Source organism: Podarcis filfolensis, assembly GCF_964270895.1.
Source record: "Podarcis filfolensis genome assembly, chromosome: 9".
Lineage (NCBI taxonomy): Eukaryota > Metazoa > Chordata > Lepidosauria > Squamata > Lacertidae > Podarcis > Podarcis filfolensis.
The window spans coordinates 42025515-42049079 of NC_139610.1; the positions used below are offsets into that span (position 1 = coordinate 42025515).

At 42.8% G+C, this 23565-nt stretch overlaps 1 long non-coding RNA gene across 1 annotated transcript in view; it reads left to right on the forward strand.

Moving 5' to 3' along the window:
- The first annotated feature begins 8008 nt into the window (after nt 1-8008).
- The window catches only part of LOC310742600, a 67034-nt gene continuing 51477 nt past the window's right edge, over nt 8009-23565 (forward strand). The window contains exon 1 of the long non-coding RNA XR_014538598.1: nt 8009-8093. This is a non-coding gene — a long non-coding RNA (uncharacterized lncRNA). The remainder of the gene's footprint in view (nt 8094-23565) is intronic.

Consider the following 23565-nt stretch of genomic DNA (forward strand, 5'->3'; position numbering starts at 1 on the left):
CCTAAAGGTGCAGAACACCTGGAGAGGGTTGTTTTCCAGGCTTCCTTTTTGCCCGCTGTCCAGTTTTATTGTACCCTCCCCCAATTACCCCTAAGAGCTCATGACTTGGAGCCTGGCTACAAGAAATTATTAGGATATAGAAATAAAAATTATTGTACATCTCATGTTATGGGATAATTGTAGCCTATGAAGTAGTTTAGGCTGGTGCCGAGCTTGCATTATGTTTGTGTGTGTATGACCTTGGCTTTGTATTGAAGTTTCTAGGTGCCAAAGCTATACAAATTATGAATATTTACATTGGTTCACTCATTCTGAAAACTACATTTATTGCAATAGACTGCATATCTGAAAGTTTTTAGCATGTCTGCTTCAATGGACATGCATTTATTGTTCACTCTACATCTAACCTGACAGCTGGTGCTCTGAATTACTAGGGGGTGTTGATCTAAATGTGTATGTTACTTGAGAATTGTTCTCATATGACCCAGCTTCCCCATTTTACAGTAACAGGAAGGACTTTACCTTAAGGATACGTTTTGTTTTAATGCCCAGTAACTTTATTTTCTAAGACAGCTGTGCTATGCCAGTGCTTATGTTTATGTTATTGGTTCCATTGCTATAAAGTCACAATCCTAAAAATATTACACACACACACACACCCCGCAGCTACCTACAATACAAATCAGCACCTAAAAGCACAAGCAGAATAAAATCAATATAACTTGAAACACAAAAAGCATAAAAATCAATATAAAACCAGCAAGGGGTATAGTAACTAATGCAATATTGTTAAAAGTTCACAAAATCTATGCCTTTTGTATGTTTAAAGGCCTGAGTTAATAAAAAAAATCTTTTGGTACCTAAATGTCTGTAACATAGGTGCCTGGTGAGTCTCTCTGGTAAGGGCACTCTATACATGGGGCACCACCACGGAAAAGGTCCTCTCCTTAGGGACCACCTGCCATACTTTATTGGGTGGAGAACCTGCAGGTAGGCTTCCAAAGAAGACCTCAAGAAATGGGACACTACTTGTGGAAGAAGCGGATCCTTCAGGAAACCTGGTCCCAAGCTGTTTACTTGGTATTATGATCGCATGGTGGCAAAATCAAGAGCACCGTAACAGCTAGGGAGAGGCATGACGGATCTGAAGACCTTTCTGCTAGCTCTGGCTGACAGAAGATAATTGCATGGTGACTGATAGTAGCCAGACAGATTAGTTTGTTTAGATTAGGTTTTTTTTATTGTAATGTATTATGAAAAGTCTCAATAAAACTTTCCAAACGAGAAACAGAGAAGAGAAGAGAAGAGAAGAGAAGAGAAGAGAAGAGAAGAAAAGAGAAGAAAAGAAAAGAAAAGAAAAGAAAAGAAAAGAAAAGAAAAGAAAAGAAAAGAAAAGAAAAGAAACCATAACAGAGGAAGGGATTGGGAAGACACAACAGAAATTTAAATGACAGCCAACCCATTGAGACTCTTACAACTGTTCCACCAATCATAATGGAGCTCTTGATGGCATCCACACTTGAACACACAGTGATGCTCTCACATTAGTCATGCATAGAAGGCATCATACACAGCGAGATGAAACCACTCTACAAATATAGCACAAGTGTTCTAGTGCTTTGTCCAGCACTGGCTTCCATAGGCCACTATTTAGGAATGTGGGAAGAAATTTACAGCCAGAATGGGTTGGGTTCCCTCCAACAGGAGTTCAGATCCCTTGATAATTAAAAATCAACAAAAACAAACCAGAAGTAGACTTTTGCTGTAGGAACTTGCAAAGCTGATTGATTGCCATTTAAATAATGAAAGATTGCCATTTAAATAAGAGGCAGCGCTCATGGTCATATCAACCAGCACTGAAGAGTGTGTGTACAGGATTGGCTTGAATTAAAGCAACAAATGCCCTGCCCCCTCCCTCCTGCTGCCTAATGTCAAGGTGCATAGTGCTCTGTTGCTGGTCAAGTTATGGCTGGCACCACTTGAGGCAGAAACAATTATTCTATGTATTATTATCGCAATAATATTTTTATGGAATGTTGTGCAATGCCTCTGGAGGGCAATTGTGCTCTGAAAGGTAGGTGCTAAATCATTTAATAAAATAAAATCTAAAATCCTACAAGTGCCTCTCCCCTCCCTGGCAGGAAAAGTACAATAAGAATAAATTAAACAATATAGCAATTTGCTGCCCTTTCAGGACTCCCAAGATAAGCTGGCTGTGTGGCTGCCTCACCCCGTCTAATGGTAGGGCTGGCCCTAGCTGTAGATAAAGCCATAGCTCAGTGGGACTGCCAAGGCTTGGCACAGAAAGAAGCTATAGTTTCCAAGGAGAATAGAGCCAAACACACACCTGAGGCAGGGCAATCAGACTAACTAGTACATGGACCAAGGGCTTCGTTCAGGAAATTGCCTGATGTGTTTATGCCCCAGGAGATTTTGGATTTTTCACAGCCCCCTTCGTCTCATGCAAGCCCCCTTTCCCCTGTGCTGATGTGATTGATTGCCAGTGTCTGGTGGTTATTTTGCCAGCAAACCTTTTCATCAATCTTCCACCCTCTGCATCACAGCAGCGACACTGCTTGGTTATCACACTAGCAATAACTGGGATGGCTGTTAGAACTTCCCTCCTGATGGTCCTGCATGGTGGGTGTTGGATACGCCAAACACGGAACCATGTTGGGGTTTATGGGGGGGGGAATTCACCCCAGCCTTCCATTGTGTGCACCACCATGAAGACACCTGAGCTGAGTAATATGTGAGTGGGTGGCAGGAAAGATCCTTACCCACTCATCTTCGTAAGACCAGAGGCAGAGTTGAAAGAGTCATAGTTTTTATTGAACAATATCAGTTTGGGGAGAGTTATGACAAGTGCTGCACAAAAACCTATTCTCCAATTTCTTGAAAGTGTTCTTCACCTATGTGTATACCTCTTTCTCAGAGCGTTTTAGAATTTCTTTATAATTTCAGTTCGTGCAAGGCAGAATTGGAAGGGTGGCATGTGTGGTTTGTCTTTCCAGTAAATGTTTCTCCAGCGCTCTGCACTGCAGCCCCCTGCCCAGCCATGTACACTTCTGATCTGGGGGAAAAAAACACCTTGAGAGCAGTTACTTTGTGAGGTTGTCACCTACATTTTATTTGAAGCACAGAAAACTGGGGAAGCTAATACTGAGCACTTGAGATTGGGGTGGCCCGCCCCTGTTTTTATTTTAAGGGAAGTACTTCCATTTACCTTAAGATATTTTGTCTGTGCAAGTTTCTTTAATAATAAAAAGATTTCTTAGTATTAGTTTTTTTGTCCCCCCTTTTAAAAGCCTCCCCACCTTCCTGTGCATTTAGAAAAGCCTACCTGAGGATGTCACTGGATTTTGCAGAAAAGCCAGCACCCAAGAAGGCTGCAGAGTGGAAACCACTGACAAAATGATTTGCAGAATGAAAGAAAGGACACTCCCAAACACCCTTTTGTACACTATGAATGTGCAGATGCACAACATAAAGCCTGCAGCTTACCAATGAGATTCTTACCATAATTTTCTCCCCCCTTTCATAAATTTTGAAGGAAGGTTCTTTTCTCATAAATTAGTAGGAAATTGTTTTTTGGGGTGTTTTTTTTGAATAATAATACACAAAAGAGGGAGGCAAAGTAGTGTGGTGGTTAAGAGTATTGAGCCAGGACCTGAGGGACCAGGATTCAAATCCCCACTCAGCCATAAAGTTCAGTGGGTGACCATGGGTGAGTCACTGCTTCTCAACCTATCCTACCTCACATAGTTGTTGTAGGGCTTAACTGAGGAGGGGGAGAACCATGTGCACTGCTACCTTGACAGTAGGGTGGGATATAAATGATACTACTGCTGCTGCTGCTAATTTTTAAAACAGGAGAAATTTCTGGCCCAGCACTTGTTATGACAGTATCACAGGGAATCAGATGTTGCTACATCTGTATTTATGCCTGGTTCTTCTGAGCTCCTTAGCAATCAATACATTAAGAGCACCTTCAGCTCTGTGCCCTCTGGTGGGTAGAGCTGCCATCGTTTCATTATTGTCTGCCACAGAGCTTTCACATCCATAGGTGCCTTGCACAAGCATGACAATGCTATGTGACAATAGGGAAGGGCCAAAGCTCAGTGGTAGATTATATGCTTTCCATGCAGAAAGTCCTTGGCATTTCCAGGTAGGGCTGGGAATGACCCCTGTCTGAAGTCCTGGACAGCTGCTTCTGGTCATCTTGAACAATACCAAGCTGGATGGACCCATGACTGTACACTCAAGGAAAGAGAGGAGTAATATTGGTGGCAGCTTGAGATATGGACAGAAGCATAAGAAGGAATAAGAAGCAGAGAGACAACCAAACTGAAAAGTATTCCCCAAATTTATTCCTTCTATTTTTAATAGAAATTTCTTCTCCCATCAAATGATTCCAAGGAGAGCTTTCATTATAAAGAACAGAAGTGCAGTAAAGATCAGAAGTAAATTATATTAAAAAACAAAGCGAAACACAATTCTAAAGGCAGCTCTGCATCAGTGGAAAATCAACAGAGTGAAAGTTGATTGTGTTAAAAGGCCTAGAAAAATTAAAAGGCCGTTGCCTTGCACTGCAATGGTATCAAGGCAGGCACCATTTCAGATGCCACAACAGAAAAGGCTTTCCCCCAGGCACCTTAGATGCTGGGGTAACCTCTGCTGAAGGACCTCTGCTCAAAGTACGAAGACAAGTGCATAATAGAACTGGCACTTAGTCCCTTAAAGTCAAAAGCAACACTTTGAATTGAACATGGAAGCAGAGCTGGAGCCAATGCAAATCTCCCTGGTGCTGTCCCATGGAAGTGGTCTGATAGAGAGTAGGGACAGCTCAGCTGCCCTTGAAGTTCAACCAATCTGTATATGACACAGGCAGTGACAAGCTGGAAGCAACCAACATCAGTCTGAGATCATCAGTCCTCGGGAACAGAAAGAGGAATTGGAACCAGCTACTCATCTGTTAAGTCATTAATTAAACTCAGGAAAGATACAGCAATGCTTCACGCCCCATGAGTAATTAGGAAATTCATTGAAAGCACTTGCAGCATGCTCAGCTTGTCAAGCGATAAACACAGGGTGGGAAGAAATGGGGGAGGGAAGAGGCTCCCACTCTGCCCAGTGACAGACAGCTAATCCACACAGGCTGACTACCCAGCAAGCTTTAACAGCAAGGAGGACTGTTTGTCCTCCTTTCACAATTGGAAACTAGTACTGATCATACATCCAACCATTAACAATATGTGGCTAGAGTCCTGAGATGTTGTTGAACTACAACTATTGGCCATCCTGGCTTTGATTGGATTTGGAATCCAACAACATCTGGAGGGTCACAGGTTCCCCATCTCTACAGCAAGGGGTCAGAAAGTGTCATATGCCTTTCCTGTCTCCTGGCTACTTAAAGAGCTAGTGCCTTAGTTTATAGAATTGTAGAGTTGGAAGGGACCCTGAGGATCATCTAGTCTAGAGCTTTCCAAACTTTTCATGTTGGTGACACACTTTTTATACAAGCATCATTTCGCAGTGCCGTAATTCAGTTTTTGCATCATTTTGCAAAACAGTAATTCAGTTTCACTAGCACACCAGAGGTTAAACTAACCCCTTTCCAGCCCCAGGAGGAGCATGGGGAGCGTGACACACCTATACACAACACACTAACATGTTGTGACACACAGTTTGGAAAGCTCTGATCTAGTCCAACCCCCTGCACTGCAGGAATATGCACCTGTCACATACGGGGATCGAACCTGCAACCTTGGCATTATCAGCACCGTGCTCTAACCAACTGAGCTATCCAGGCTGCCTTCTTCTGCAGCTGTGGATTTCTTTGGAGTAATGAAGTTTCCAGCTATGGGGCATCTCTCCTTCAGGCTCTCTTGAGTCTGTACACAGCCACCAGAATCTAGAAACAGAAGTGTCTCCTTAGGGCTCAGAAGAGGGGCAGCAGGCTCCAAGGCCTGCAGACTCCCAAGGATAGGATTGTTGAATTAGTCGCACACCTTTTTGTGAAGCTCAATGAACACATGTTTCTACTTTAAATGCAGATGCCAGCAGATTATATTGGCTACCAGATGGTAATTCGGAAGGCCAGCTGACTTAGGGCGGCCTTGGGAAGACCTTAATTGCTGTTCTGTAATCCTCTCTGAAGGTAATTTCCTACACAGAAACAAACACCGCCAAATCCCTTAATTGGCAGCCCACAACAATAGGCTTGCAGGCAAAGGCAAGGAACCATCACAACAAGCTAATATTTGTGAGGCGGTGTTCAGGATTCACTGAGGTTCAAATAGCATGTTAAGGAAATGTTGGGAGCCAATAGTGTGTCAGATTATGACCAGTGATTCCCAGGTTTACATTTCCACTTAACCCAAAAGCTCACTGGTTGTCCTGGGACCAGTTATCACAATTTCTCGAGCTAGCCTACCTTAGAATTTTGTTGTGAAGATAAAATGTGTGAAGAAAGAACTATGTATACAAATCCACTTTAAACAGTAAATAAAAAAACAAGGGCTTTTGCAGTTAGGAATTTGATGGAAAAATGTCATTGAAAATGTGAAATGAACAAATGATTACAGTACTGGGAAAATATATAAACACCCCACAGCTAAATCAGGATGAGAACTGAATAAACATTACTTGCAGGAGCCCCTGGGCATTGGCCATATCCTCAAATCCTGTCAGCTGTCACTTGGAGCTGGTTGGTGGTAGTGAATATTCTTGGTTGGAAATCTCTAGTCCCCTCCCAATTCTGCAAAGAGGGAATGACTACCATGCCATTTTAACTCTGTGGTACAGATAACTCTTCAGCGCAATTTGTAAAGTTTTATTCATTGCCAACAAAAAGATAAAAATCTCAGGGCATCCTTCTGAGAACAAGTATTGCCTTCAAAATGATTCCTACTGCAAGGGACCTCTGGCCCCATGAAGCTATTTTCTCATGACTAACCATTTGGGCAAGTTATTAGAAAAAGCAGAAGAGTTCATTATTATTTTTATCTACTTCATAACTTATTTATAACTGTCCTTGAGAGCCATCAGATAAACTCCTCCGAATGTAAAAGAATTCACCTCAAGCAATGGATAAACATCTCTTCAACTAGAGCAGCTGGCAAACAGGTTGACTCTCTGTAGGGACGTGTAGCAACTGAAACAAACTCGGGGGCCTTGTCAGCTCAATTAGCCATAACAGTACAGTTCTGGAGATATTACTCGCATGGTATTTTTCTTTTCTTTCATATTGCCAATAGTAACAAGGCTGCTGTGGCAGAATTGTCTTTATGAAAGCTTTCTTTAATTTCCTTTCCCATAACCCATAAGCCAGGCTTCCTCAACTTTGGCACTCCAGATGTTTTTGGCCTACAACTTCCATGATCCCTAGCTAGCAGGGCCAGTGATCAGGGATGATGGGAACTGTAATCTCACAACATCTGGAGGGCCGAGGTTGAGGAAGCCTGCCATAAGCCTTTTATATATATATAAAAGTATAGAAAAGTATATATATATGTATAGAAAAGAATAAGGCAGGCACCCCCAAACTCGGCCCTCGAGATGTCTTGGGACTACAACTCACATCATCCCTAGCTAACAGGACCAGTGGTAAGGGATGATGGGAATTGTAGTCCCAAAACATCTGGATGGCCAAGTTTGGGGGTGCCTGGAGTAAGTTAACGTCAGTGGGTGACAGAGCCACTGCTTTCCAAAATGCCTAAAATAAAATGACATCTTGCCCCTAAGAGCTGCTGAAAATACTATTATTATAGCCTCCTACCTGGCACAGGTAGCTTCTCGAAGCTACAAACATGAGTCTGACCAAATTGCGGAAGGCAGTGGAAGACAGGAGTGCCTGGCGTGTTCTGGTCCATGGGGTCACGAAGAGTCGGACACGACTAAACAACAACAACAACCTGGCACAAGGGCTGACTTTGGGGGTGGGCAGACACATGTATTGAACCCTGAGCCAGCAAGGAGCCCCAGCTTTCATCCTCTTTTTAACAGAGTTCAGGAGCGGAGCCTCCCAGAGGAGGAAACAGAGATGTTCCTTTTTGCAGCTAGCCTGATGCCGAATGGAGGAAGATACTGAGGTAAGTTCGTTTAAGCACTTTTCTCATGTCCACATAATTTCACTCACTCCTCAAATGTGCTGTCTTTATGTAATAACTCATTTTTGGGCTGGCTTTGATATGTTTTACTTGGAAGATCCCTTGAAATAAATGCTTTCTTTCTACTGAGAAAGAATTGTGATATTGCAGTTTCTCTTCTCCCCTCCTTCCCTCCCTCCCCCAATTTTCTGTGATCCCTATATAGCCACTACTGGTCTCCTTGTCATCACTGGGCTGTTATTTATTAATATACAGTAACCATAACGACATGTATGTTATTTTCACTAATATATTCATTTTAACATACACTTTCCCCTAATATATGCATTTTGTAAACTGGTTGGAGAACTTCATTACAAAATTCAGATAAGTGAGAATTTCAGAGGTTTGCTGTGTTTTGGTTCCTATATTGTTGTAGAAAGTGTGCATTTGATGGATTTGACTTTAAATAATCTGAATCAATTTTCTCCTCCACTCTTACCCATTAGCAAGGTTTGTCCTTGGCTGCAGCTCATGGTTTGTGTGGAGAGAGCTTAACCATGAGTTCTGGTTCAGAGTGCCATCTATTCTATTACTGTGTCATTTTCAGGCCTTTTCTGTTAGATTTTGGTATCCATTTTGTATCTAGTGCCTAACAAGCACTTTATATCAATCAGTCACTGCTACAAAATATGATAACAATTTCTGGGCTTGCTGCAAAGCCACAGCATGAACAATGACAAATCAGAAATATAACAGGAGTGCCACAGGAGTAATTTATGTGATACAGAGGACACCTGCCCATGCACTTTAAACACTGAGTGCTAGGAGCCCTTAAATGGGAGTTCTATTGTGCAGGGGGAACATTAAAGATGGAATGTTGGCTCAGAGAAAGAAAACTATAAGATTCAGCATAATAAACTACTCTCAATTGCAATGCAACTCATGGCACACTTTACAAGAATTGAAAGGCTTTGGAACTCCCACATTAACAAATCAAATAATCAGTAACTCCTTACTGTATTGCCAACATTTAGGTCACAGTTAACTACAAAGGAGGTAAGGGACAAGAAATCTACATCATACAGTGAATATTTGGAATAAACCTGGCAGGGAAGGGATGCATTAATTAGCGAATAATACTATAGCATATTTATGGATATTGCCGAAAGTTAAGTTGCAACCAAGAATGAAATGCTATACCGCAAAAACCTTCTGACTGGGTTTTTAAATGGAGGTCGCAACATTTATTTTGCTTTGAATAGGTAGGTTTATGGTTTATTGTAAATAAAATAAACATGAACCAAATTACCTGCTTCTTTCAGTGCATCTCAGCTGCCATCAAACACAGAAAGTTCTGTCTCCGAAGCTGTTGCAAATTCATTTATACTGTGTGCTTCACTTATGTAGTGATTTATTCCATATTATTTTATTAGTATCTTAACTCTGCTTGTTGCTGTCTTTCACAGTTTGGGGCTCCATCATCTGGGTTATGAATGCATGTTTTAAATTTAAATTGAGCCTAGGGATGGGAGGTGGAATCTGCCAAACCTAGATTACAAAGCGGACAAACCTGGTTTGATCCAGGTGGATCATAACCTGTCTCTGGTTATGGGTCCACTTCAGAATTCACAGTCTTCTGGATCCCTTTACAAGGCAGCCTAAGGGCCGCAGTGCTGCCTCTGTTCATGCAGAGATACTTGTTAGAAAAGCAGAAAGTCCTTCTATGGCTGATTATTAAAGCTTTGTTTCAAAAATTTAGTTGCTGGCACCGATCTGAAATGAAGCTGAATAATGCACCTGGAAGTGCGGAGGAAATATATACAGGTGTTTCAGTTATGTAGCAGTCAAAAATAGAGGAGGAAAGGGGCATCATGCTCTGTTTTTCTCCAGTTATTGCAAATAACTTTAGCTTCTCTGTGCCAGGAACTGCTGACCGTGGCCTCATATGGTGAATCACGTAACTGCAGCCTCATAGGGAAAAATCTTCCAAGTCCAGACTACTTTTAACTACCCAGGCTGAGCATTGGCTCTTCATGTGTAGGAAGAAGTATAAGAGGGCTCCTGTCTCAGTGGTGCTTTGCTTGAGCAACAAGGTCAACCTGAGATCTGGTTTGCTCTCGGATCCTACCTCCTGCTTTGCCATCTGACCATGATTTCTCTCTGGCCCTAATCCCCAGTTCCTGCCTTCTTACTGCTACCCAAAGCCAGCACCGGATTTAGGGAGGTGTGGGCAGTCCCCACTCTCACAGGGTGCCAAGCCAAGGAGGGGCAAAATTGAGAAGATCCATGATTGCGAAGATCCATTTTGGGGCAACAAAATTTGCCCTTGCTCAGGGTGCCATATTCTTAAGCTATGCATTGGTTGATGGAATCACTGGGCTAAGATAACCAAAGGCTGCCCCTGCCAAAGCCGAGCCCTGGTGCTCTCAGCTGTAGCTCTGTCTCCATCCTCTGCATCATTTTGAGGCATGGTTAGGAGTGTAGACTGCCTCCTTCTGAACTACAGGGCATTTCACCCTGGGGAGACCAATTCTGTACAGCTTACTCTAGTAGGCTCTGCTAAGCATTATGCCTTGTGTCTAACCTACCCTTCAGGAGTGCAGTATTTAACCAGTGTTTGATGACCTCTGGAGGGAGAAATGGTTGGAGACTTTTTGAGTTTTATTTATGAATATGCAAGCTGAGCATGGGTGGAAGCAGAGTTTAACATTTTACAAACAGCAAATTGTACTGCCGCATAACATATAACCAGAAAGAGGCACTCCTGCATCCCCAAATACCTTTTGACCCAGCCCTCTCTTTGGACCCACAGAGACCTAGCTTACATTACTCTTAACTGTATTTGTGGAAGAAAGGTATGCATTCTCCCATTCAGCAGTCCAAGACCTTCCAGCTACTTCCAATCTATTGAGAAGGCACCAGCAATCTCCTAACAAAAGTAAAGTAAATCCAGGCCTGGACATGGCACCCATTAAGAAACATCACCTGAATATTCCAGGGTGTCAGTATTCCTTTGCCCACCCCAAGACTCTGGCCAGGTATTATTGCCTTGATGCAAACCCATAGTGATAGGCCTGTTCACATTAATCTGATGCCAAACCCAATAACACTATGTAAATCTGCTAGATCTCTGTTTTGCATTCTGCTGATGTAGATTATATTAATGTGCTTTTGCATGATCATTCACTTCCCTTTCCTGCCTTGCTCTTGTTGTGTGGTGAAAAGATGGATGGTTTCAATTATTTTCCTAATGCAGTTGTCCATGGCTTAGGTCCAAAATTCCTGTAGCAGAAGCAGAAGATGCTTGCACTCATGCCAAAGGGGTTCTCTAACTGCTGCTGCTTCCCCTTCAGCTATAGACTCTGCACCACATTGCACATAGTTCTAGAGAGTCCCTGACTCTCAGGAGGGTTTTAGCATACGTAAGGGAACGAAGCAGGAAGAAGAGTGCAGCAAAGCCCTGTTGCGTGAGCTGAACTCCACTCATCCTTGGTTTTTTTGGATACGAGACACTATCTTGCTTAGTGTGCTGGATGATTGCTTGATTTGGCACATGCTCAAACACTGCTCTATTCCCAGATTAATTATTTTACAAGATCCTTTGGCAAACAAGCTCACATTAAACTTTCAGTATCTGCACTCCACATTTTCTTCTGCTGAAGGAGCAGCAGCATAGCAAATACTCCCTATGAGTAAGGGTACCTTCACATGTGCAGTTTGGAATCCCTACTACATCCCTCTGTTGTTCTGCCCAGAATGATGGGGTTTTTTTTTAAAGCAACATATCTCCAAATAACCATGCAAGTGAAAAGCTGCATTGCAGCAATAAACCGAAAATGTACATGAGAAGTTGCACAACTTTGAGGCTTAAGAACACAATTTCAATTAAATACCACAGCCTGGGAGTGATTGTGGCTCCAGTACTGTCACATGAGGCCAGCTACAGATGGTTCACCAGTGATGGATATTCCTGGACAGAGATAATCTGGCCACAGTACTCCACATTATGATAATCTCCTGCTTAGATTATTCCAGTGGAAGCTGCAGTTGTGCCTAATGCAACCATCAGGCTTTTGAGCATTGATGCAGAGGGTAGTGGCAGAGCAACTGTGGATGCAGCTGGGTGAAGTGGACTATCTAGACCTGTTTCAGTCTGGCTTCAGGCCTATTTTTAGCATGGAAACAGCCTTGATCACTCTGACGGACTACCTTTATTGTGAGAGACAGAGAAAGAGTCTTACCCTATTAATTCTTTGTGAACTCTTGGCTGCTTTTGAAATCATAGACCAGGCTTCCTCAACCTCGGTCCTCCAGATGTTTTGAGACTACAATTCCCAGCATCCCTGACCACTGGTCCTGCTAGCTAGGGATCATGGGAGTTGTAAGCCAAAAACATTTGGAGGGTCGAGGTTGAGGAAGCCTGTCATAGACCATTGTATCTGTTGGTTGGCGGCAACTGTGTTGTTGTGACTCCACTCCTATCTATAGGTTCAGTACCAGAGAATAGCACTGGGAGACTTCTGTTTGGCCCCATGGCATTTGTGCTCTGGTCTCACTGGGTTCTATCCTGTTTCCCATGCTATTTAATACCTCTATGAAACCACTAGGAAGAGTCATCTGAGGATTTGTAATGTAGTGCTGTCACTAGCATGCTGATGACACCCAGTTCTATCTCGTCATTCCATCTGGATCAGGAGATGCTGTATATGTGCTAGACTGGTGCCTGGAGATGGCAACAGGTTGCATGAAGGCTAATAAAACAATGACCAAATCATAATAAGATGGAGTCACTGTGAACAGGCAGCTATCATGCCTGGGAATTAGGGAGGCAGCCTATTCCGAATGTGGTAGCACTCCTTCTGAAGGAGCAGGTGTGTAACTTGAGGTTACTCCATTAAATGATGCTGTCATTGGAGGCCCAACAAGAAGTGCCCATTCCCAGCTACAGATGGCCCACCAGCTGCAGCTGTTCCTGGGCCAATTTTGTCTATCATCAGCTTTCCATGCTCTGGTGACCTCATGTTTGGAAAGCTGTAATGCACTTGAGGCAAGACTGCAGCTAGTGCAGAACTTAGCCACCTAGATATTTATTGGGACAGCGAGGTGGGAATAAAAAATACTGATTGTAAAAGCACTGTATTGGCTGCTCATGCACTACTAGGTCCAATTCAAGGTGCTGATAATGGACTATGAGGCCTAAATGAATTGGGGCCCAATTATCTATAAGTGAATCTCCTCCAGTATTCAAACCTTAAGATCACTGGGTGGGTGGGAATCGGCTCATGGTTTCCATGAGGATTCATGGTATGGGGATGCAAAGTAGTTTCTTCTCTGTTGTAGCACCCCAACATCTGAATGCCCTGCCCTTGGAGATCCATCTGTCCACTTCCCATGTTCAGACATAATTTGACATTTTTGTTCTCTCGGGTTTTTACAAAGTGAGGTTTAGCTTATTTCAATATCTCACTGCTGTATTTGTCAGTTTTAATGGCGTTGATTTTTATGGATATTTTACAGTTCTGTTTGTTTATTGTTATTTTTATTTGTGTGATGCATTTTTACTTTTGAATGTACGTTGTTCTGGGATCCCCTAGAAGGAAGGGCAATTTAGAAATGAGATGAAATAAGAAAGGAAGAAAGAAATAATGGGGTCACATTTTACCACTTCTTAAAGAGCTGCATTGGCTGCCTATTTGCTACTTGGCCTAATTCAGTGTGTTCTGTACTGTATAAAGCCCTAAATGACTTGGGATCCAAGTACTTGAGGAAGTACCTCCCCAGATATCTGCTGACCTGAGTTCTGAGAACTACAAGGAAGGCCCTATTTGTGGTCCCATCAACAAGAGGTGGGACTCCCTTCAGACAAAGGGCAGTTGCGGGGGGTGGGGGATACTAACTGTAGTGGGAAGCAGTGCTTACTTGATCTCTTGTCACCAGTGTCACTGCAGCTTACCAAGAGGGACAGGGCAAAGTGGTGGTGAAGATGCCATGGTTAAAATGCACCATTGGAAGCACCAGATTGGCTCTGCTGGTGCATTTGCACTGTGCTGACCTCAGTGCCACCTTGCTTTCCTGCCTCCCATTAAGCTAGAGCAGTGCTAGTAATGGGAAGTCAGGTAGGCTCCACCTCCCCTGCTGACCACGACTGAATAAAAATAGTAACATGGGAAAGCAATAGGTTCTAATGTTGCTTTCTTTTAATCCATTGTTATTTGCTCAGGCTTGTAAAATACTATTGAGTTTATTGTCTGTTCTTTGATTGGCTGGTGCCATCTTTTATTTGTGGTTTGGGGTATATGTTTTGTTTTGGATCTCATAAATTCCCCTGAAAATCAATCTTGATGAAGGGCAGTATTTTAAACAAACAAACAAACAAACAAACAAACAAACAAACAAACACATACCTTCTTATTTTTCAGAACTGCTGATAAATATCAAAAGTAGAGCAGAAATCTAAAATGCATTGTGTACTACTTCCTTCTTACATTTGGCACCAAGGGCAGAAAATAAATATGGGTTCTGCTGCTGTAATGTTGAAGTGTTGAAGGAGCAATGAAATAAAAAAAATCCACATCCAGCAATTCTGGTAACATATTAGCAATCGCCTGATTTTGCCAACACACACACACACACACACACACACACACACACACACACACTACTCTCCAGCCTCTCTCTGCAAGCCATCTTGATGGATCTACTCTCCAGGAGCCATGGCATTAAAGAAGTCAGTAGAGCATAAAGATGTTTCCATTTTAGACACTAGGAGGACGCGGAGTTTCTCTAGATAATGTGTTGATGCTTTTCAGACAGCCTGTGAACAACTCCCCTGGCTTATATTGTACTTTCGCAAGGCTGCGTTTACCTTTCTGAAATACCATATTGCTGAAAGAGGGAAGCTATTACTTCCTAGGTGAAAATGCCTTTAGTACCATTAGAAAATGGAAATTCTCATGCTGCAGTCGGCAGCATTACAGAGCCACACCAAACCTGAGCCTTGGGATGCTACTTTATTTCTTCCTGTGTGCCTCATCGCAATGGTTCAATGCTGATAACACTAACAAATGATAAACATGTTTTTTTAAAAAAACCAACTAAAAACTGCATCAGATTAAAATGATCCCAGAACAGGTTTTTCCTCACGGAACCTGCAATCCAGATTTCAAATGGAGGCTCAGAACTGGTCTACTCATTAGTCCCTTTTCTTTAGGTGCAGAACTGGAGAGATGGCAGATCAGTGTCTGCTGCTGCCTCTACCTTACCCACCAAGCCACTTGCTGCTGTCTAGGTCTCTAGGAGCACCTCTTTACCCTGCCTGTTGATACTTACTGTGAATATTTTATAGAATCCTCCTTATTTTTATGGTTGTAAATTGTTTTAAATATTGTGTTTTAATGCTGTAACGCGCCCTGTACCTTATTTTGCTGAAAGGCTGTGGTGGTGCATTAGAACTATGGAAGGGCCACTGCTCAGTGGCTGAGTGTATACTTTGCATGTGGAACACCTCAGGTTCAATTGCCAATAGATTTAGAAGAGCAGGGAAGACTTTGGTCTGAAAACCTGGAGAGCTGCTGCTGGTTAGTGCCAACAACACTAAGCAAGATGGACCAATGATCTGTTTCTCGATAAGGAAGCTTTCTGTGTTTAAAGGTAAAGGGGTAAAGGGACCCCTGACCATTAGGTCCAGTCGTGGCCGACTCTGGGGTTGCAGCACTCATCTCGCTTTACTGGCCGAGGGAGCCAGCGTACAGCTTCTGGGTCATGTGGCCAGCATGACTAAGCCCCTTCTGGCAAACCAGAGCAGCACACAGAAACGCAGTTTACCTTCCCACTGGAGCAGTACCTATTTATCTACTTGCACGTGCTTTCGAACTGCTAGGTTGGCAGGAGCAGGGACCGAGCAATGGGAGCTCACCCCATCGTGGGGATTCAAACCGCCGCCCTTCTGATCGGCAAGTCCTAGGCTCTGTGTTTTAACCCACAGTGCCACCCGCATCCCTTTTCTATGTTTACTACGCCCCTAAAACACACATGCATAAGAACACTTAACATTCAAAATCCTCCTGTGTATGTATTTAAATAAGCTGATTTTGGCTCTAATAACTTTAATTGCCACAATTTTTTCATAAAACCATGTGGAGAAGGAATCAATATTTTCCATACTAAATGCATCAAGAACAGTTCCTAAGAAACAGATATGGTTATTTAGCATGACTGAATTGTACACAAAGCATAGATCATTCTTGTCTCAATATTGTCTGCTTTTCATAATGAAACACAACATGCTTCATTTACACAGTACGATATGAATGGCGTCAGTCACACTAAGCAAGAGACACTAATTGTTGAATTTGGGGGGGGGGGGACTGCTGCTTTTTCCGTCATCGAGTTATATTATTTCTATGTAAAGCTCTGTGAGACTAAAATGGTATGTGGGCATTACACTCCATCTCTCTCATAGTTTAAAATTTAACCAAAAATTAAAAACAAAAATAGGTCTTCATATCATGGTGGTTGGTGCCCATTGGGATTAGTAGAAGGTAGGTAGACTAGCAGTAAGTAGATGGAGCCAGAGCCAGCAAAAGGCAGAGCCAATAGCTTTTAATTTTGTCTCCCTCCTCCTCTCTGCTAGGTTCTACAAGCAGCCAGTACTGCCCCCTGGACTGGATGTAAGTAAGCAGGTGGGGACTGGCTGAGGGCAGACTGAGTTTTGTGGGGCAGCACATCATTTGCCCTAGTGGACCAGCTTCCATTGGCTACATAGGTAGAGCCTGGTAAGAGACAGCTATGGGGAGGACTTCTGCTTGGTGCTCTGTAAGCACAATGCTCCTCCCATGCCAGCTGTGCCAGAGGTTAGGTAAAGGGACCCCTGACCATTAGGTCTAGTTGCGGACGACTCTGGGGTTGCAGTGCTCATCTCGCTTTACTGGCCGAGGGAGCCGGTGTACAGCTTCCAGCATGACTAAGCCGCTTCTGGCGAACCAGAGCAGCGCACGGAAACGCCGTTTACCTTCCCGCTGGAGCAATATCTATTTATCTACTTGCACTTTGATGTGCTTTTGAACTGCTAGGTTGGCAGGAGCAGGGACCAAGCACCGGGAGCTCACCCCGTCGCGGGGATTCAAACCATCGACCTTCTGATCAGCAAGTCCTAGGCTCTGTAGTTTATCCCATAGTGCTACCCGTGTCATGCCAGAGGTTACTGTGTGTTAATTGTCTTCAATATTAACAACAGGTAGCTTCTTCCACTGGCTGATGGTGTTAATGATAGGGGCTTGGGCTTTAGTTCATGATGCTTCAGAGCAGGAATGTCCAAACTCTGTCCTGGGGGCCTAATTCGGCCCACCGCCGATTTAATCTTGGCCCCGTGTAAAATATCCCCCCCCCAAAAAAAACTCAGTAACTTCAACCCTAAAAAAAGCTCAACAACTTTGGTCGGCCCTCATGCAAAAGAGTTTGGGCACCCCTGCTTTAGAGCAAATTTATTTGACTCATATATACTATGGGCAGTATATAGTATAGTGACTCTCAGGGTGGGACTTTGCAAGTGATCAAAGGAAAAAAGGAAAACGAATCTGCTCTAAAGCAGGGATGAGAAACCAAAGCAGTGATTGTGACTCTCATCATCTCTCACCACTGAATCATTCTGGCTGAGGCTGATAGGAAAGGGAGTCTAGAAGCATTTGGAGAGCCACAGGTTCCCCACTCCCGCTCTGAAGGGTCACAGAACGGAACCTATGCACTACAGTGGTCTATATTTCTGGGTCAGCAGTGTCAATATTTAGACATGAAATAGGTATTTGCCGAGTAAAACGTAATCTTTTTTATAATAGATGTTGCAAGTATATGTTGAATAAAATCACAAGGGGGATGTTTGCATTTTGTGTGGCTTCACTGGGGTGCTATATGTTGTCAGAGAAATATCAAAATCCAATGCGGCTTGTGGCTGTGTCTCTTTCCACCAGGGTGGTTAGAAAAGATGGAGGCTTAGCTCTGATCACTAGCAGCTGGATTCTGAGAAATGTTGAAATCATTTAAGTCTGTTGCAGTGAAGCATATCTAAGGGATTCTTCACATATAACACATTTCCCCTGCATAATGATAATCTCTGAGTAGGATGAAAAAAGTATAAGCCCAACACTTCCAGAGTGTAAGAGAAGTGCCTTTCTTTGGATGGGTGGCCATGGGTCACTAAGCCAGTGCATGTAGTGCACTGACATCCTGAAATTAAAAGCCCTAAAACAAATAATATTACTGCAATGCTAAAGGGAATGCTATACATTCATGGCTGTTTGTATCACAATCATCAGGCAGGAAGGAATCTGAGCAGTACGTTGTTCAATATTCGGCTGAAAGGCACCTGATCCAAGCACCAATCCATATCTACGCCTGTAATAGCAGATAACTGACTCTGGATACTAAGAAGAGAAGAAGAGCTTGCTGGATTAGGCCAGTGGCTCATCTGGTCCAGCATCTTCTCCTCAAAGTGTCCAACAAGTCCACAAGCAGGACCTGAATGCAACAGCGCTCTCCCCGCTGTGGTTTCAAGCATGGTAAGCATGGAGATAGGGAAGCTGAGGTTCAGGGGCCAGATCTGACCCTCCAGCCTTCTCTGTCTAGCACATGGGACTCTCCCCATGTCAGACGCGCCCCCCCAGTCTACCTCCCCACTGGGCCACACCCTCCACTGGCTCTGTATTGCACCCACCACGAGTGGCTTTGCCTGCCTGTCCTTGATCTCTGGTGATGCTTCTTGCTCTCCTGGATGGAGGGTAGAGAGGTGCGTGTAGAGACTAGCCTACTGCTCAGAGGCAACATTCACGCTTGTTGCTCTGCCCTGCCCACTGTAATGTGGCGCTTGGAAGGTTGCCCAAAATAGAATGTGGCCCCGGGACTGAAAATGGTTCCTGATCGAGATATGTATGTGGTCGAGATATGCCTCACTGCAGCCTCCATCACTACAGGATAGGATAAGTTCTGAGCCATGTTTACTTGGATTTGTTATGAGTCTTCCTTTGGTTGCATTCAAACCAGTATCCTAGCTGCCTCATGGCCTGTTGCCCCTGCACAACAGTGCGTCATGGAAAAACCTATCTATGCTAGATAGTTCCAAGAGAACGTTGTTCCACATATCCTACTAGGCAGTAAAAACCATCAGTATCCAAGAACTTTTGGGGCAGAAATCCTAATATATCTCCCCATACCCATCAAACCTTGAGGATCCCTAATGACCAATTCTGTCATTCATCTAAAGCTTTATTATTTGCCCTCATGTATTTGTTGGCTCAACTCTTGGAAAATCCACCCATTGAGTTGCACAAACAGTCTGCTCTGTACCCATTGATCATTCACGAGAGGCAGCTTGCTCATTTCTGCAGCAGAATTCCTTGTTTCTTACAGAAAGACTCCATATTGCTTCCAGAATCTGACCACCTTAGGACTTTGTCTGAAGGTTGCCCATCCCTTCCTCCGCACCCCCTTAGGCCACTGCATGAGATTTACTGAAGTGTGCAGCAAAACTGTACATTGGAAGTTAGTGTAAGAGGGAGATTAAAGCAGGTGCAGAAGCAAACAGGTGCAGGGAATATTTTATGGCCAAACAAAGTCCCAGAATTTGCCTGACAATGAAATATTCTCCGCACCTGTCAGCTTCTGCTTTCTACATCTGTTTACTGTGTAATGCAGCCTGTGTTCCTCTAGCAGGGAAAAACCACCTTGGGCAATAATTCCAGGAGGAAGAAGCCCATGTGTGCAACAGACAGGTCAGGGAGAGACAAAACTAAAATGAAATAAAATGCCACAAAAGTGCTGGTGTGCACAGCTCCTTTTAATAACTAGGTTATCAAGGCAATGCATTATATATTATACTCCTTCCCATGGTTGCTTAGCCTGTGGCGCATATACCCTCTGGTATGCTACCGAAGAGATGTAAAGTAGGAGAGATAATAAAAAGTCTTTAGGTAAATACATTTCAGAGTCTTTTAAATTACAATTGCAATAATCACAATAGCCCAGTAGGTGGAGAAAACAAGCCTAGTTTGTACTCCTGTAGGGCACAAGTCAATAAATCAAAAACTGCACATGCTCACAATATTCCCTATTTCTGCTAAGCACAAGTGCAAACCCCAAAAGGAAAATGCATTAATAATAAGAAAGTCTAATTAAAAAATCAGTATAAAACTTGCTCCTGCCATCCTTTTTCTTGGAACAGTTTCATTTCTGCCTGTTACACAGCTGCTTATTTGCACCAGAAGGATCTCTGGTTAGAAAAGGATGGCAAATATCAAAATCGCTTTGAGAAATGGTACAATAAGACACACCGGATGGCTCAAGTCAGTGAGCCAAGCAACACAGCTAGGAGCAGTGGGATAAAGGATGCCAGAAGGATCCAAGATACTTAATCTAGAGAGAGAAAAGTGATGAGAAAGAGGGGGGAAAGCACAAGGAAGAGGTGGGAAGAAGCTTTATACAACATCGGCCCATTAGCCCATCTTGCTCAGGGCTTTCTAAATTGACTAACAGTGACTCTCCAGGGCAAGCTTCCTCAACCTCGGCCCTCCAGATGTTTTGGGCCTACAACTCCCATGACCCCTAGCTAGCAGGACCAGTGGTCAGGGATGATGGGAACTGTAGTCTCAAAACATCTGGCGGGCTGAGGTTGAGGAAGCCTGCTTCAGGGTTTCAGACAGGGGTCTATCCCAGCCCAAATGGGACATGCCAGGGAGAGGTGAATGAGTTTTAAGATGCACTGTAAAAAAGGGAGGGGGGAATGCAGTTAGATCATGTTCTTTACTCTGTATTCAACACTTTACAGGAGACCCTTTGACATACTTTTCTTGTGGACAAATCTGTTAAGGAGTTAAATCTTAATTAAGCACATAGAGAACTCTTAGCTCATTCTCTGCCTAAAATCTGGTTGTTGAGTTGGGGGGTGCCTGTGAACGGACATGCTATCAACTCAGTACTCAGTAAAAGTGTTAGCGCTCTCCAGAGTAAATAACACTTTATGAAGGTTCTTTCAGTTGCAGAATGAAACTTCTCCATTTTGTCACTGGTGCTTCATATTACATTAGCTCAAGCCACATTTCTTAGAAATGGTGCCGCTGTTAGTATTCCAGCTGTCCAAAGGAGAGGAAATGCCGCCAAGCCCATGGACTCGAAGGCACAGAGCGCCGACTTGGAAAGTTGTTTGCTTTCTGTTAGCTGTTTTAATATAACAGAGTTATTGCTTTAATATTGGTATATATCTCAGCTCCTACCATTCTTTCATTATATTACTTCTCTAACAAGTATACATTCTCTGATATTATCCACAGGCAATTGCGTAGTTTATCTGACAGTAAAGTAAAACTCTTACTTTTGATATGCTCTAGTTCATCCATCGCCAGCCTGGTGCCTTCTGTATGTTTTTGGGCTTTAGTCTTTTTATTTGGTGGTTAGAAATAATTGAAGAGTTGATAGCATCAAATATTAGCATTGCTTCTTAATTTGTTTCCTTTAAAATCAATGACAGAACTGTCAAATTCAGCATCAAGAACACAAATTGTAAATTGGGCCCAATGAAATGTCTACTGAAATGTGACCATTACTATTTAGGAGAGGTAGAAGTTAATTGTGCATGGTAGAAACACATACCTTTTAAAATATGGGTAAGAAACAGCTCGCTCAAAGCAGCCAGTAAGATTTAATTTTAAGCTGAAGCAACATACCAAGTTGAACGCACTTATTTCAGATGTTTAGTTTGTTTTTTCTTTGGGGATCCGATATGTGAGTACCAAATGTTTACAAAGTGTCCTTTGTGCACAGTGTAATCTATACGTGTCCACATCATTTATGAATCCATGCATATTTTGAATGCAGGAAGCAAAACCTTGTGGCAAACTGTGCTATATAATCCTAAGCGTATTTATTCAGAAGTAAGTCTTCCTGAGTGTGGTGTGTTTGGGATTCCAGCCTTAATTTTTAAATGACCTGAGCAAAGGCGTACAAGCTGCCTCTTCCAAAGCTAGCAAGAGAGATTTGGTAGTCAACCAGTAGAGTGTGCTCTGTGAATAAGCAAGCAGAAGTCATGCTGTGCAAAAGCCAGCCTTGGAAGTTTCATGATGTTTAAAGACTGGAGAGAAGAGATTGCAGGGTGAGCCAACATATATGCTGCCAACACTTGCCTGTATGGATTTTATGCCTTTGGCTGCTGCTGCTGGGCATGGTTCTGCATATTTTGCTTTTATTCGTGTTAAACTGATGCGAGGAGGTTTTTGGAAAGTGTAAAACAAACCTGCCTGTATAGTTCAGTTTATTGAAATTAAATTTCTCTGTCCTTATGGGCTGCTGTGGCTGTGGCTACAGGAAAACAGGACGCTGATTTAAACAGAGTTAGATCATTGTTCCATCCAGCACAGTATTTTTTACACTGACTGCCATCCAGCATTTGAGAGAGGGGTGTTCCCCAGTCCTTCCTGGAGATGCTGGGAATTGAACTTGGAACATTTTGCATGGTGTGTGTCTGGGGTGTGTGTGTGTGTGTGTTTTGCTCCGGAGCTACAACAGCCCTTTCTTGTTTTTTTTTTTTTATAATATTTTTATTTTTCCATATAAACACAATACAACAAACATAAACATACAAAAACAAAAACAAAACAAAAAACATGTATCATTTCATATCCTAATTTCATATCCTATCTTCCCCGACTTCCTCATGCCTCCCCTTTCTGTATTCCAAATTCTTATCGATTGTTCAGCAAATCTTCCCTTATTTTAATTTAAATTTAGACTATTCTTCCTTATTCTCCTTGTCTTAACCATTACTAATAGTAACCATTTACTTTCCAGTCCAACATCATTCTAACTTTCATTAACTTTGTAATATTTCTTTAAATAGTCCTTGAATTTTTTCCATTCTTCTTGCGCTGCTTCTCTTCCCTGGTTTCGGATTCTGCTCGTCATTTCTGCCAAGCCCATATAGTCTATCACCTTCATCTGCCATTCTTCCAGTGTGGGTAGTTCTTGCGTCTTCCAGTACTTCGCAATGAGTATTCTAGCTGCTGTTGTAGCATACATAAAGAAAGTTATATCCGTCTTTAACACCCCTTGGCCGACAATACCCAAGAGAAAGGCCTCTGGTTTCTTGGGGAAAGTATATTTAAATACCTTTTTAAGTTCATTATAGATCATTTCCCAGAATGCCTTAATCTTCGGGCAAGTCCACCAAAGATGAAAAAATGTACCTTCAGTTTCTTTACATTTCCAACATTTATTGTCAGGCAAATGGTAAATCTTTGCAAGCTTGACTGGGGTTATGTACCACCTATACAACAGCCCTTTCTTGGTCGATGCGATGGTGCAGAGCTGTAAAACGATCTTGTCAGCATACACTTTTCTTCTAGTTCGAACAAGGTAGCTTAGCAGAATAAACACCAACATGTCAAAACACAACTCTTTTTCACAGAAATATTAGCTAATGATGCAAGTGTTC